The following is a 15,373-nucleotide window of genomic DNA, read 5'->3' as shown; positions in this document are numbered from 1 at the left end:
TGAGAAACATTTATCACTTTAATTTGGGTTACATTTGATAGAGCAACATTTCCATCATTTAATGGGGGCTGTACTGGCACTGGACCTCGCCCTCCAGCTTCACTGTTGGAGGCAGCAGAGGCAGAGAGAAAGATTGCAAAACGTCGCCAGAGGGAGGAGGGCCAACAGGGCTCTCAACAGGAGACCTTACCCTCCCAGGGTATTCCGGGAGCACTTCTCCTACATTCACCTCTCAGAGGAGCAGTGCCTTAAAAGTCTCTGCTTCAGCAAGGAGGTGGTCACAGAGCTTTGCCACCTCCTGCAGCTAGACCTCCAACCTCAGATCAGGACCAGGACGTCTCTCTCAGTGACAGTGAAGATCACAGCTGCTCTCAATTTCTATGCCAGTGGCTCCTTCCAGGGTTCAACAGGGGATATTGCAAAAATTTCGCAGTCTGTCATCCATTGCTGCATCCGGGAGGTAACAGACGCTTTCTACAAAAAGAGAAGGGAGTACATCTCATTCCCCATGACCAGAATGCTCATGTGGCTTTGCAAGGATAGCGGGCTTCCCCATGGGTCAGGGCACCATTGACTGCACCCACGTGGCATTGCGGGCATATCATCACAATGCAGAGGTGTTCCGTAACCACAAAGGCTACCACTCTCTGAACGTTCAGTTGGTGTGTGAGCACAGACAGCACATCCTCGCTGTCAATGCCCGCTATCCTGGCAGCAGCCACGATGCATTCATCCTGAGACAGACTGTCCCAGCACTGTTCCACCCACCACATGAAACTCGCGGCTGGATGCTCGGAGACAAGGATTATCCACTCGCCTCCTGGCTGATAACACCCCTCCGCAACCCCAACACTCCTGCTCAGCACGCATACAATAACAGCCATAGCGCCACCAGGAACCTGATTGAACAGACGATTGGGGTGGTAAAGTAACGGTTCCGCTGCCTTGACCGCTCTGGAGGAGCCCTGCTGTACTCCCCTGATCGAGTCTCCCTTTTCATTGTTGTGTGCTGCATGCTGCACAACCTGGCCATTCTGAGGACCCAGCCATTGCCACCAGGGATTGCAGGTCCACCTCAGGAGGAGGAAGAGGGACAGGAGGAGGAGGTGGAGGAGGAAGATGAAGAGGAGGAGGAGCAGCAGCAACGGAGGAGGGAGCCACTCAATCTTGCTGCTGCAAGGGTCATTCGTGATTGCCTCATTAGACAGCACTTCCAATAAACGATATATCACATGGCGTTTGCGCAGCACAACCACATCATTACATCCAGCTCGCAGCCCCTATCACCGGGCAAAGGTCAAATGAGAAACATCACAAATGTGCAACGTCAAATTAACAATTTATTATCGAACACAACTCTCTCTTATGAAATACAACTATTCACAAAGAAACACAACAATATATTTACAAACAGATCAATTTATTAACACACACTACCACCATTTGCTGATAAAGTATTCTTTATTCCCCCTTCTTCAATGAGTTCCCTCCCCTTTGGAGTTCCCCCTCCCAACCCCACTGCTCCTCCATAATGTGGCCCCAGTGGCTGCAGCAAGGCTGGTGGAAGGCTGCTGTGCCTGGGAGCCAAAGACTGCAGATGGCCTTGCAGGGCACCCTTGGCCACCTCTGGGCCTGGAAGGCCCGGTTGCAGACTGCACCACCTCAGCATTGACGGCAGCAGTCTGGGATGACTGGGTAACAGGCTGCGGCAAGTGCAATGGCGGATTGGCAGTGGTGGGAGCAGGAATGCTGTCATCCTGAAAGAGGACAGCACCTTCCTGTTCCACCGACACACCGCCACTCCCCTGGGGCAGAACCTCAGCATCCGGAGCAATCTGCTCAAGCACAGATTGCTGGCCTGCTGCAGCACTGTGAGATCCCCAGTGGACTGTGGATGACCCAGCGAGGATGGCAGCAGTCAGCGCTTGCGTGGCATCAATCTGAGACTGCATGAGAGCAGTCTGACATTGGATGCCAGCAACCACTGACTCCATCACTAAGCCATTGTGTTGCTTTGGCCTGTGCTGCAATAGCTGCTGCCACCTCGCCCATGACATGTGGCATGAGGTCTGGCTCCCCACGGTCTCTCTGCGAGTCGACCATCCTTTGCAAACTGCTAAGGATGGGCCCGATGGTGTGCACAGAGATGAGTACAATGCTGGAGGTGGACTCCTCCATGCTCCTAGCCAGTGCATTCATGCTCTCGGGCACCCTTGCTATTGCACCCATGAATTCGGTGTGCATGCCCAAGCCCGTGAGGTCATCGCCTCCACATCGAGGTCCTCATCTGAGTCCTGTGCAGCAGAACTCGCACACGAACTCACCCTCCGAGGAGATGGGCCCCGAGCTTCCCTTTCCCCGGGGTGTTGCTGCAGCCCACTGTGTCCCGGGGCTTCATCCACATCAGACCCATGTACTAGGCTCCCCTCCAGCGACCGCGTCACCCCATTATCGGACGTAGTGCCTTCGGGAGACACAGGCAGTGAAGCTCTGGCTTGTTCTTCCTCCTCCTCTCCCGCGTTGCTGGCACTTGGGGGCTGAGAGATAAGCTGATCATGTGGTGGCTGATTATCGGAAAGCATAAAGGCACAAGAGTGGGTTAAGGTCAGGGGAGAGGGCAAGAAGGAAGCAAGGAATGGAGACAGTATACTTAGATGGAAAGTGGAAAAGGCTTGTGGTGTGAGGGGAAGTGGTATGAGAGAAGAGGGCGAGGTGATGAACATACCGTTGTTGTCCACAAGGGGGTCAACATCTCCGACGGCCACAGCGCCCACGACCTGGGTGGCAATGATACGGCCCACTTGCTCCTCCAGGTCTGTAAGGGGGTGCAGGTCTGCCTCACCTCCTCCTGTTCGTACCTGCTCCCTCCTGTTGTGAGCAAGCTTGGCCTGCAAGAAAAAGGGAAGCGTGTGAGTGAGCGGTCAGCTATGTGTTTGGCATATGTGCCTACCATAGTTGAATGACTGTTAATGTATGCAAGGTGTGAGACGTACATGTCACTTTTAGTAGGTGGGCATAGTTGATGGGTGAGTGATGGGTATGTCGCGGTTTGCACAGTGTGTGCACAGAGTGAGGTTGAGATGGTGGCATGTAGAGGTTTTTGAAGCATGTACTCACCCTGACCATCTGAGTGAAGTCATTGGATTTCTTCCGTCACTGGGTGGGAGTTCTGGGGACCACACTTCTGGCCGACACATGCTGGACGACTTCCCTCCACATCCTCCTAGAGGCCTGTGGCAATGACCACCTGCCAGTGTCCGGGAAGAGCACTGCCCGTCAGCGTTCCATGGCCGCGACCAGAGCCTCCAAGGTGTGGCCGCTGAACCGGCGAGCTCTCTCTCTGGGCCTCTGATCAGCTGTCAGTTGCTTGAATGAAGGCTCCTTGCAGGCCCAGTTCACAAGCAGCAATGATCAGAGTGAGGCTGTGCAGCATGATTGAAGCACCCCTTTAAGAACTGGAAGGCACCAGTATGTCTGAGGACTCTTTAATTGACAGCGCCGGAACTTGAGCAGCGCTCTGAAGGTAGCGCCCCGCTCTGCGACGTTAGCTCCCTAAGAAAAGTGTGTAGCACTTGATTTAGCACTCCACTTCCCTCTTGGGGCTTTTACGTTCTTAGCGCCGGGTTAGCGCCCCAAGATGGTCGATACCAAATTTTTCCCCCATAGAGTACAAAAGCAAGGAATTTATGCCGAACCTTTATAAATCTCTGGTTAGGCTTCAGCTGGAGTATTGTGTCCAGTTCTGGGCACCACACTTTAGGAAGGATGGCAAGGCCTTGGAGAGGGTGCAGAAGAGATTTACTTGAATGGTACCAGGGATGTGGGACTTCAGTTATGTTGAGAGACGAGAAGCTGGGTTTGTTCTCCGTGGAGCAGAGAAGGTTAAGAGGAGATTTGAGAGAGGTGTTCAAAATCATGAATGGTTCTAATAGAGTAAATAACGACAAACTGTTTCCAGGGTCGGCAACCAGAGGACACGGAATTAAAGTGATTGGCAAAAGAACCAGAGGCGACATGAGGAATCATTTTTTTACACAGTGAGTTGATTTGATCTGGAATGCACTGATTTAAAGGGTAGTGGAAGCAGATTCAATAATAACTTTCAAAAGGGAATTCGATAAATACTGGAAAAGGAAAAGAATTGCAGTGCTATGGGGCAAGAGTGGGGTAATGGGATTATTGGATAGCTCTACTTTGTAGCCTCCTTCTGTGTTGTATCATTCTATGATTCTATGATTCCAGGATTCATTGAACAGCAAAGGTGAATGCGAACCCAAGCTGAATTTTTCCCCTCCATTTCCCACTGAAAGAGGCCCATTTTATCGCCATACTGTATTGATTTCTTTGGGGGTTCAATGACGAGACATTTATGAAAGAGAATGACTTTTAATCTAAAGCTTGTTCAACTCTTTATACAGCTTTACAGGAGACACGATGCTTGTGATGCATCTAGAACGAAACTGAAACCAAACTAAACTGCCTTGCTTGTCTCAGTCACATGCCCTCTGCTGGTCAGGCACAAGCAATCAATACCTGCAAACATGCTGTTAAGGCATCATAATCGAACAGGCAAATACCATCTCTATTTGCTGATATCATTACATCTCCTTTTCTTAAAACAAAAGTATTTTACTTTTAACTAACAACATGTTTTCTTTGTATTAATCTGCATTTTAACTGTAACACTTAATGAACTTACATTATCATTATCATGATCAAGGTTTTTTAACCTTGCTTTGAGTGTTCACATGAAATATGTCAATACACTAGAACTTGAAGAAAGAATAAGATAACATTACTTCCTTCTATAACAATAGTCCTTAAATTTGCTCAATGAGTCTCTCAGGAGGCTTCACGTGTCTTGAGGATTTTCTGATTGATTGTCCTTGAATCTGAGTTGTTGCCTCAGATGATGTGTTCTCAGCTGTGTGATCAGGTTGTTCAACAGTATCAGTCTCTTGACCTGCTGTGGCTGGTCCCATGAGAAGATCTCGACGATTTCTTCTCAGAACAGCACCCTCATCTGTCTGAATGGTGTATGATCTTGGTTGAATTTCACTCAGGACAGTTCCCTTCTGAGTCCATGTGTTTGTTTTGTCTTTCAACCTTACTTGGTCACCAGTGTGGAGTTCAGGTAGGTTTTGTGTTCCTCTGTCATAGTAGTACTTTTGCTTTTCTTTCTGTTGTTCTTTGAACTTCCTCACTTTCTCCCCCTCTTTTGTTTTCAGAAGGTTCTCCGGGATGGGTAGGTTTGACCTTAGCCGACGTCCCATAAGGAGTTGGGCTGGTGACATACCACACTCGAGCGGCGTTGTGCGGTATACAAGCATGCTCTGGTAGAAGTCAGTTCCACTGTCTTTTGCCTTGTACATCAGTCTTTTCACTGTGTTTGCAGGCTCTCCTGGGCCAACAGCTCTGGACAACGTGTCTGCTGTATACATCAGCTTACCCGGTGTGTACGCAACATTCAGTTCATCATAGACTGTCTCTCCTTCGCTTTCCACAACGAGGACTCTCTTTACCAGGTTCAGTCTCTCACAGGCTTTTAAACCTAGTATGGCTTGCACATCCTTTGGCACCACGATTAATGCTAGCGTGTGCTCTCTGTCCTTGTGTGTTACTTTGACAATGCATCTTCCTTTCACTGGTATATCAGTACCTGTGTATCCTGTCACTTTCACTTTGATTCCATGTATCTTTGGTCTGGGTCTAATTTTCTTAAAATCAGTCTCTGATATCACATTAACTTGTGCTCCAGTATCCAATTTAAATGGAATGTGTATGTCATTCACTTTTAGTGTCAACATCCAGTCTCTTTCTTCTTTTTTGTTTTCAGACACAACATCTACATTGAACTCCTCTATGTCGCTTTCATCTACTGCATGGACCTTGCTTTGTTGCACTTGGTTCTTGCAGCAACGGGCATAATGGTTGTTTTTGTTGCAACTATTGCATGTTTTACCATATGCTGGACACTTTTTTGGTGGATGCTGTGTACCGCATCGACTACATGACTTTCGATTGTCCCTTTCATTTTCGTTCGCTGGCCATGCCTCTTTTTTCACTTTGGCGCGCTTTTTGTTAAACGGTTTGTGTCCGTTCTTCCTCACTGCATCCATGTTGCAGCTACTGTAACTGAACAGCTCCTTTGCCTGCAACTTCACAGTCTCTGTAGCCCTACACAGTGCTATGGCTTTTCCCAGGTCTAGATCTTGCCCTCTTAGCAGTCTTTCCCTTAGACCATTATCTGGAATACCACACACCAGTCTGTCTTTTATCAGCGAGTCTGTCAGTCCCGCAAATTCACACGATTTGCTTCTGTTTCTCAGTTCAGTCACATACTGATCAATAGTCTCACCCGTTTTCTGTACACGTGAAAAATCTGTGCCTCTCAAACATCACGTTACGTTTAGGTATGCAGTAGGCCTCAAACTGTTCCATTATTTTATCTAGCTTCATTTTGTCTCCATTAGCAGCGAATGTGAAATTATTATACACCTCCAGCGCCTCATCACCCACGACATGTAAGAACAGTGACGATTTATTTTTATTACTTTTCTCGTCAGCTCCGATTGCCGCTAAATACAACTCTACACGTTGTTTGAATCTCCTCCAGTTTTCAGCCACATTACCTGTCAACTGAAGCGTCGCCGGTGGGTGTAAACCTTCCATTTTTTCACTTCGTTATTGATGCGCTATCAATTACTCATAAAAGACTGAGAGTTAAGAGAGTAACTAAAGGCTTTTATTAGCAAAGAACAGAGCATGCCTCTCGTGGTTGACTGGGTTCCAAGAAGGCAGGGGGTTGAAGTTGGAGACGTCCGAGATGGCGGACAAAATGGCGGCACCCATGGTCCCGATCCCCACGCGGCTGGGGGAGCCCAAGGTGGCGGACAAGATGGCTGCCCCCACGGTTCGCACGCGGCGCTGCTGGCGTTAGCGGTTTTACCTTTGCAGGCGCTGACATAGTGTCCTTTCTTCCCGCAGCCGGAGCAGGTAGCGTTTCTCGCCGGGCAGCGTGCTCTGGGGTGTTTTGCCTGGCCACAAAAATAACATTTCTGTGCCTTGGACATCGCAGCAGCAGTTGAAGGTGGCGGTCCCATGACCCAAGGTTGTGGCGTCCACGTTGCGGAGCAGTTAGGGGAGAAGGCGTCCATATTCCTGTGGGCCGCGTCGAGCGAGAGCGCGAGGGACACTGCCTTTCTCAGGTCCATTTCTCCCTTTTCCAACAGTCTCTGCCGGGAGTAGTCGGACCTTAGACCCGCAACGAAAGCATCTCGGATCAGTCCCGCCGTGTGTGCTGCAGCTGATGCTTCTTTGCAGTCGCAGTCTCGGCCGAGTATCCGTAGTGCCCGTAGGAAGGCCTCCACCGATTCCCCGGGCTGCTGTCTGCGGGATCTTAAGAGGTGCCGGGCATAGACCGTATTTACCGGGCGTGCGTATTGCCCTTTTAGCAGACTGATAGCCGCCACGTAGGTCGTCGCGTCCTGGATTATTGTATAAACTTGGTGGCTCACCTTTGAGGCCAGGATTTCCAACTTGTTTTCGTCCAGGGTCACAGTTGAGGCTTGCAGGTAGGCCTCGAAGCAACGCAGCCAATGCGCGAATTTGGTAGCCGAACCCGCCTCTTGGGGGTCTAGGTCCAGGCATGTTGGTCTGAGGGCTCGCAGCAGCTCCTGTTGCTCAGCGTTTGGTGCAGCAGTCTGCTGTTCAGCGTTTGGTGCAGCAGCCTGCTGTTCAGCATTTGGTGCAGCAGCCTGCTGTTCAGCAAATGTCGACATTTTGTTTTTGCTAATAAAATTGATGCGCTATCAATTACTCATAAAAGACTGAGAGTTAAGAGAGTAACTAAAGGCTTTTATTAGCAAAGAACAGAGCATGCCTCTCGTGGTTGACTGGGTTCCAAGAAGGCAGGGGGCTGCAGGTCAATCACCTTTATACCTGGGCCTGTGTGGGTGGAGCCAGCCGAGACATGTTGAGGCATGCATAGGTACAACAGTGTGTAACAACAACAACAACAACAACAACAACAACAGTGGTTTACCACAGTTAGCTATTCTCCAATGGTAAGCAACGATGTTCTCTTTTGGCTTGCTAATTTGTGGAGAGCTGATTTAACTTCAGATTTTTTCTCTTCATCTCTTTCAATCACTTCTGACACCATGTATTGATTTCTTTGTGGGTTCAATGACGAGACATTTATGAAAGAGAATGACTTTTAATTTAAAGCTTGTTCAACTCTTTATACAGCTTTACAGGAGACACGATGCTTGTGATGCATCTAGAACGAAACTGAAACCAAACTAAACTGCCTTGCTTGTCTCGGTCACATGCCCTCTGCTGGTCAGGCACAAGCAATCAATACCTGCAAACATGCTGTTAAGGCATCATAATCGAACAGGCAAATACCATCTCTATTTGCTGATATCATTACACATACCTCTGCCCAGGCTGAAAACAGCAAACTTAGCACAGACCAGGAGATGACTCTGGCTCAGTACCACATAGTGCATTTACTGACTGTGGAATCAGGGCAGCTATCATTCATTTTTAACACAGCTAAATTATAAATAAAATTACATAGAAGTTACAACATGGAAAAAAGCCACTCGGCCAACCAGTCAATACTGCTGTTTATGCTCCACACGAGCAGTGGTCCTAATCCTATGTGCCTGCTCTACTCCCAGATCCTATTATTCTTCATTCCTTCAGCCACCTATCTAACCTATTATTAAATGTTGACATAGGCAGCAATTTCGCCTACCGAGGCGGGCTAAGTGCAGCTGAGGTAGGTGGTGGATGGTGACCTGCTCTCGGTTCCATCCCGCTGTGTGAGAAGAATTTTCCGTTGATTGGGCTTGTTAAGCCTGCCCTGGGAGATTCCTGGCCAATTAAAAAGAAGCAGGTCTAATTGGCGTCCTTAAAGGGACCATGTCCACGTTCATTTTGACAGTTGTGCTGTCAGTGTTCTACAGCATTGAGGTGCTGCAATCACTGACAAGCACTGCACCGAAGTGCCCGGCTGCACCCAGGCTCTCCCATGACTCCCTCCATATGCTTATAAAGGGAGTCACAGCACGCAGGGAGGTTCTCTTCACTTCCAATGGGCAGAAGAGACCTCCACAGGAGACCAACGCAGCCTGGTTGCACATTGCACAGGAGGGCACAAGCAGGGATGTGGTCAGGAGGACCTGGCTACAGTGGCATAAACCTTTCAATGATCCCATTAGATCATGAAACATTACTGCAAAGCCACACTCAACTTCATCCTGCTGTGCCTCTCATCACAGCCCCATCACTCTGCCTTCCCTACCCTACTCCTGCACATCCTTATTCACACCAACTTACCTTGCACTTCCACCCATCCCTCTCTATCTGCATTATCACTTCCACATCTCACTAGCCACCCCTCACACTCAGCCTCATCCTTGTCCAATCATACCAACTAACAACACACAATACAAAAGCAAAATACTGCGGATGCTGGAAATCTGAAATAAAAACAGAAAATGCTGGAAATACTCAGCAGTTCAGGCAGCATCTGTCGAGAGAGAAACAGAGTCAACGTTTCAGATCGATGACCCTTCGGCAGAACCGGAAAAAGTTGGAGATGGAACAGGTTTTTAAGCAAGTGTAGGGGCAGGGAAAGGGGGGAGGGGAGGAAAGAACAAAAGGGAAGGTCTGTGATAGGATGGAAGGCAGGAGAGATTAAGAGGCAAAAGGGACACACAAGGGTAGGCACTTGGGTGTTTTATCCAATGTTCATGTAAAGTTTCTGTTGATGTGTTGCCAAACATTGAAATCTTTATTTTGGACAGATTTGTGTGTACCTTTGGAAGTGGCTTAGTGAGTTGCAGTGAATGGTGAGACATAACGTTACCCCCTGCAATGGTGATGAGTGTGAAAGGAATGGCTTGGGCATTGTAGGGATGCTTTATGATGCTGGTGTGGGGTGGTGCCACCCTGGTGCATCATCTGGCATCCAGGGTGTACAGCGTCAAGTGAAGTAAATCTGGCCATGGTGAGGCCATCCCTGGCCTCCCGGGCAGCAATGTGGTCAGGTGCTGATGCCCTGTGTCCTGTGCAGCATCAGGTGATTGTGGAGATGCTTGGTGTTCTTGTTGGGTAATGCTGGTGTGCCTGGTGATGTTGGTGTTGGGGCTGATCGTGGTGGGATTCTGAGGAGCAAGGTGAGATTTTTTCAAGGGTACTGTGCTGCTGGAATAGATGGCAGCTGAAGTTGAGATGACTGGTGAGAGAGGTTGCTCCAAGGAGGTGACAGTGGATAGAGAGTTTACTCCAAACACTTCCAAACTGCATAAAGCTCAAAAGTGGGTTCCAAATCATGAAGGCTCCAGCTTCTAAGATTGGGAAATGAACAGCCGTGAAATAGTAGGTTTTATACCACTTTTGCATCCGTCACCTATTCACAGCAATGGAGAGTCATTGAGAATACGACATACTTACCTGACGTGATACCCGCTCGCCGAGAACCTGGATATAAACCTGGTAAAATGGTAAGTACATGGGAAAATGGTGCTTAACCTCTTAACAAGCTTTGAAGTATCTAAATTGGCTGACCCGCCACTTGGTGTTGGGTCTGTTCAGGGATGACAGACCCGACACTTGGGAAACTGACATGGAGGCGGGTTTACAGCGGGATACCGACCCGCTGTCAATCTTTGTGATTTTGATAGCAGACCCACCTCCAAACCCGCACTCTGAGCGGCGGTAACATTCCGGCCTCAGTCTCTGCTTCAGTCACTCACTCTGGCAGTGAATGCCACAGCTTCACAGACCACTGTGTAAATAGGTTCCTTCTTCTCTCTGTTCTCAACCTCTTACATTTAATGGTAAATCTATGCCCCTCTTTCTGGCACAGAGACTTGATGATGATTCTTTGGGATATGTTGGGCTAGGTTCCTGATTGCAACACTGGTTCCCCACCATCCACTCGCAATATTTGGACAGATGAAAGCTGTCACTATAATTTACTGCAGACATTAGTTGAGTTAGACAGATGCGTAACGAGAACAATCGTAGTCAACTTTGTCTCAGTTGTTGCCCTCTCACGTCTGAGTCAGAAGATTGCAGGTTTAAGCCACACTCCAAGGCCAGGCGTGTCCTTGGAGCTGCTCCCGTACTGCTACTGTAACTTGGCCAGAAGTATAGTGGAAACTGCCTAAGTGGGGTTTCTGCTGCACTTCTGACGAAGTTACGGTGGCAGAGTGGGAGCAGCTCTGAGGAAATTAAATTCTTCCTCAGAACTTGCACAGATGATCTAGGCTGACACTTCAGTGCAGTACCAAGGGACTGCTGCATGGTCAAAGGCGTTGTCTTTCAGATGAGATGTTAAGCCTAGGTCCTATCTGCTCAGGTGGACGTAAAGGATTCCTGGCCAACATGTATCCCTCAACTAATGCCAACAAAAAAAACAGATTAACATGCCATTTGTGCGATTGCTGTTTGTGGAACCTTGCTCTATGCAAATTGGTTGCCGGTTATGTTTACAAAAAACAAAATCACTATGTATCAAAAGCAATGCATTGGCTGTGAAGCACTAAGTAGCATCCTGGGGATGTGAAAGGTACTATAACCAACTAGGAAACAAGTTATTTTAAATCTAGTATTGTGTAATAAGACAGGGTTAATTAATAATCTTATAGTAAAGGATCCTCTGTGGTAGAGTGAAACTAGTGGGGTGCTGCAAGGATCAGTGCTTGGGCTTCAGCTATTTACAAACTGTTAGATCCGTGTATCTTGATGTTGTGTGTCCTTCAATAATTAGACAAGAGACTGCAGGGAACAATCAACAGGTGTTTACTGGATGAGGGTTACTCAGGGTATATATACAGGTGTGGTCACTGCCGGTACTACAGTATACAGGAGCTGTAAAAAGTAGTTCTCCCATTAAAGGTACATACACTACAATTCCTCCCCTTTTAGATTAACAGTACCATAACATTCATTTAACAATTAAATATCAACTAATTACAATTAACACTTTTAACATGCAACATTAACTGAAAATAGTCTATTTATAAATTCAGTCTTTGGGGAGGCTTCCTGATCCTTTCTGGATAGCGCCTTTCCTGAGTGTCTTGCTCTTGGTGCAGAGGCAATTCTGGCCCCCTGTCGTCGGTTGGTTCATCAGCTTCCGATGCTACTGTTTCTGGGGTAGATGCTACCGGTATGTCGGGTTCATCACCAGGTATGCGAGACATGGAGTTGACTCGATCCTGTGACTCTAGGATCTGGTCAACATGGCGTCTCACAATGTTCTCCCCAACATCCACTGTGTACATTAGTGGGCCCTACCGTGTGCATATCGTTCCTGGTTGCCATTTCTCTGCTCAGTAGTCGCGGGCCAAGACTGGTTGCCCTACATTGAAGCTCCTTGTCGGCTTCTCATTGATGTGCTGGAATTGCTTATTCTCAACATCTCTTCGTACATTTGGTCTGAGCAAATCCAGACGAGATCTCAACCTTCGGTTAAAGAACATCATGGCCGGGGTCTGGTTGGTGACTGCATGTGTCGCATTTCTGTAGGCTAACAGGAAATTGTCCACCTTATGCTGCACTGGAATGTCGTCATCGCACATGGCCCTTACTGCTTTCTTAAAGGTTTGTACGGACCTCTCAGCCAATCCATTTCTGGCTGGATGATACGGGGCGGATGTGTAATGCCTTACCCCATTCCTTTTCATAAATCTTCGAAACTCTTCGGACACAAACTGTGGTCCGTTATCAGAGCAAATCTGCTCTGGCAAGCCGTTCCTGGCAAATATGGTCCGTAGGACTGCAATCGTTTTCTCCGTAGTGGTGGAGCACATTTTGATCACCTCAGGCCATTTTGAATGCGCATCTACTGCTATTAACAACATTGAGTCCATGAAAGAACCAGCAAAATCAATATGCACCCGTTGCCATGAGATGAGGGCCACTCCCATGGGTATAGAGGGGCATGTGGTGGTGCATTTTGGACCTTCTGGCATCCTGAGCAGCTCTTTGTCAGGTCCTCGATTTGCTGATCGATCCCCGGCCACCACACATAAGCCCTAGCAAGGCTTTTCATTCTCACCCATCCCAGATGGCTGTCGTGAAGCTCATTGAGCACTCTCTCCCTTCACTTGGGTGGAATTACCACTCGGGATCCACACATCAAGGTTCCCTGGCATACTGACAGCTGTTCTCTTCTGGATGAGAATGCTGGCAACAGTGAGTCGCCATGTGTTGGCCATCCCTTCACCATCAAATCATATACCCGAGAGAGTGTCGGGTCATTTCGGGTCTCCTTTTCTATATCAGCGTTAGTTACTGGCAAGCATTCAATTATAGTCGAATAAAATATTTCGACAGGGTCCACTGCTGGTGCTTCCTCCGCAGTAGGCAGTGGCAGGCGTGATAGCCCATCAGCGTTTCCATGCTGTTTCGTGCCCTTATACTCGATTTCATATTGGCTCGCCCCTAGAAAAAGGGACCATCTTTGTAGCCGTTGCGCAGTCATCACCGGAACGCCCTTCTTTGGATTAAAGATGGAGACAAGTGGTTGGTGGTCAGTCAGCTAGGTGAACTTCTGCCCATGCAGATAGTGGTTGAACTTTTTCACTCCCCACACTAGGCTGAGGGCCTCCCTGTCAATCTGGGCATAGTTATGTTCGGCTGAGGTTAGTGACCGAGACGCAAAAGCTACTGGCCTCTCCGAGCTGTCCGGGAAATTGTGCGACAGCACCGCTCCAATGCCATAGGGTGATGCTTCACACGCCAACCGAATGGGTAGTGCTGGGTTGAAATGAGCCAACACCTCTTTTGATGTGATCAATTCTTTGCACTTCTGGAAAGCTCGTTTACATTCGTCATTCCACTTCCATGGTACCCCCGTTTGCAGTAAGGTGTTCCGTGGGTGTAGTACTGTAGACAAATTCGGCAAGAACTTATGGTAGTAGTTGACCAGCCCGAGGAACGACCTCAGTTGTGACACATTTTCCGGTGCTGGAGCCTTGACTACAGCCTCAATCTTTTCAGGGGACTTATGTAACCCCTCTTCATCAATAACGTGGCCACAATACGAGATCTGCTTCTGGAAAAACTCGCATTTGTGGCGATTAGCTCGGAGCCCTTATTCCTTCAATCTAGTGAGCACCTGCTCCAGGTTGGCGAGGTGATCACTGTCATTTTCGCCCATGACCAGGATGTCGTCCAAATAACACTGGGTCCCTGGAATCCCTTGCAGGACATGATCCATTTCCCTTTGCCAAATAGCCGGAGCTGATGCTACCCCGAACACCAGCTGGTTGTAATTGTAGAGACCTTCATGAGTGTTGATCGTGAGGTACTGTTTCGAGGCTTCTTCTACCTCCATTTGCAGGTACGCCTGGGCCAGATCAATCTTAGTGAAGCATTTCCCTCCAGATAGCAAGGCGAAAATATCTTCAATCCGCGGAAGCGGATATTGTACAGTGTGAAGGACTGGGTTCACTGTCACCTTAAAGTCCCCACAGATGCGAACCTTCTTTGGTTCCCCAGGCGTATTACTCAACGACCTCTTCATTACAGGAACGATGGGTGTAGCCCACTCACTCCAGTCCACTTTGGACAGTAATCCTGAACGTTCCAAACCTTCCAGCTCTGCTTCGACGGCTGGGCGGATCGCATAAGGTACCGGTCTGGCCTTAAAAAAACTTTGGGCTTGCATTTCCTCTATTTTGATCGTCGCTGTTATGCCTTTTAGTGTTCCGAGTCCCTCCTGGAACACTTCTTGTGCGTCAGTTAGCATTTTTGACAGTCGACCAGGTGTGACGTCGTCATCCTTTTTGGCATCTACAGTCAGTGCTTCTATGGAATGCCAATCTAGCTGTATCTTCTGGATCCATTCATGTCCTAGTAGTGGTGGTCCTCCATCTGGCAATACATATAGGTCAATCTTTGGTGTTTCCTTGCTGTTATATATAACGTTCACCCTTATTTTTCCTTTGGGGTAGACTTTTTGCCCCGTGTACGTCTTCAAGACAATCTCTGTATCTCTCAAGGGCATATGTGAGAATAGCCGGTTGTAGTCCCTTCGGTTTATGACTGTTAGGGCTGATCCTGTGTCCAATTCCATTTTCACTTGGACTCCAGCTATCTTGAGCGTGACCCAGATAGTTTGGTGATCCTCCATTTTGATCACATTATATAGTTTCAGACAACCCAGCTCCTTGCTTCCAGAGTCTGTATCACTCTTCTGTTTGTCTGCACTACTCTCCGTCACCTTATGTACCTTCTTGTACTTCTCCTGTGGGGATTTCTTGCTGCTGGTTTTCTTTTCTGACCTGCAGACTCTTGCTATGTGTCCTACTTTTCCACACTGTCTGCACACTTGGTCCTTGAACCA

The sequence above is a fragment of the Somniosus microcephalus genome, chromosome 9, assembly GCF_052327205.1.
Source record: "Somniosus microcephalus isolate GS21.2 chromosome 9, FLI_Smic_1.0, whole genome shotgun sequence".
Lineage (NCBI taxonomy): Eukaryota > Metazoa > Chordata > Chondrichthyes > Squaliformes > Somniosidae > Somniosus > Somniosus microcephalus.
Note: the sequence above shows the minus strand (reverse complement) of the source record.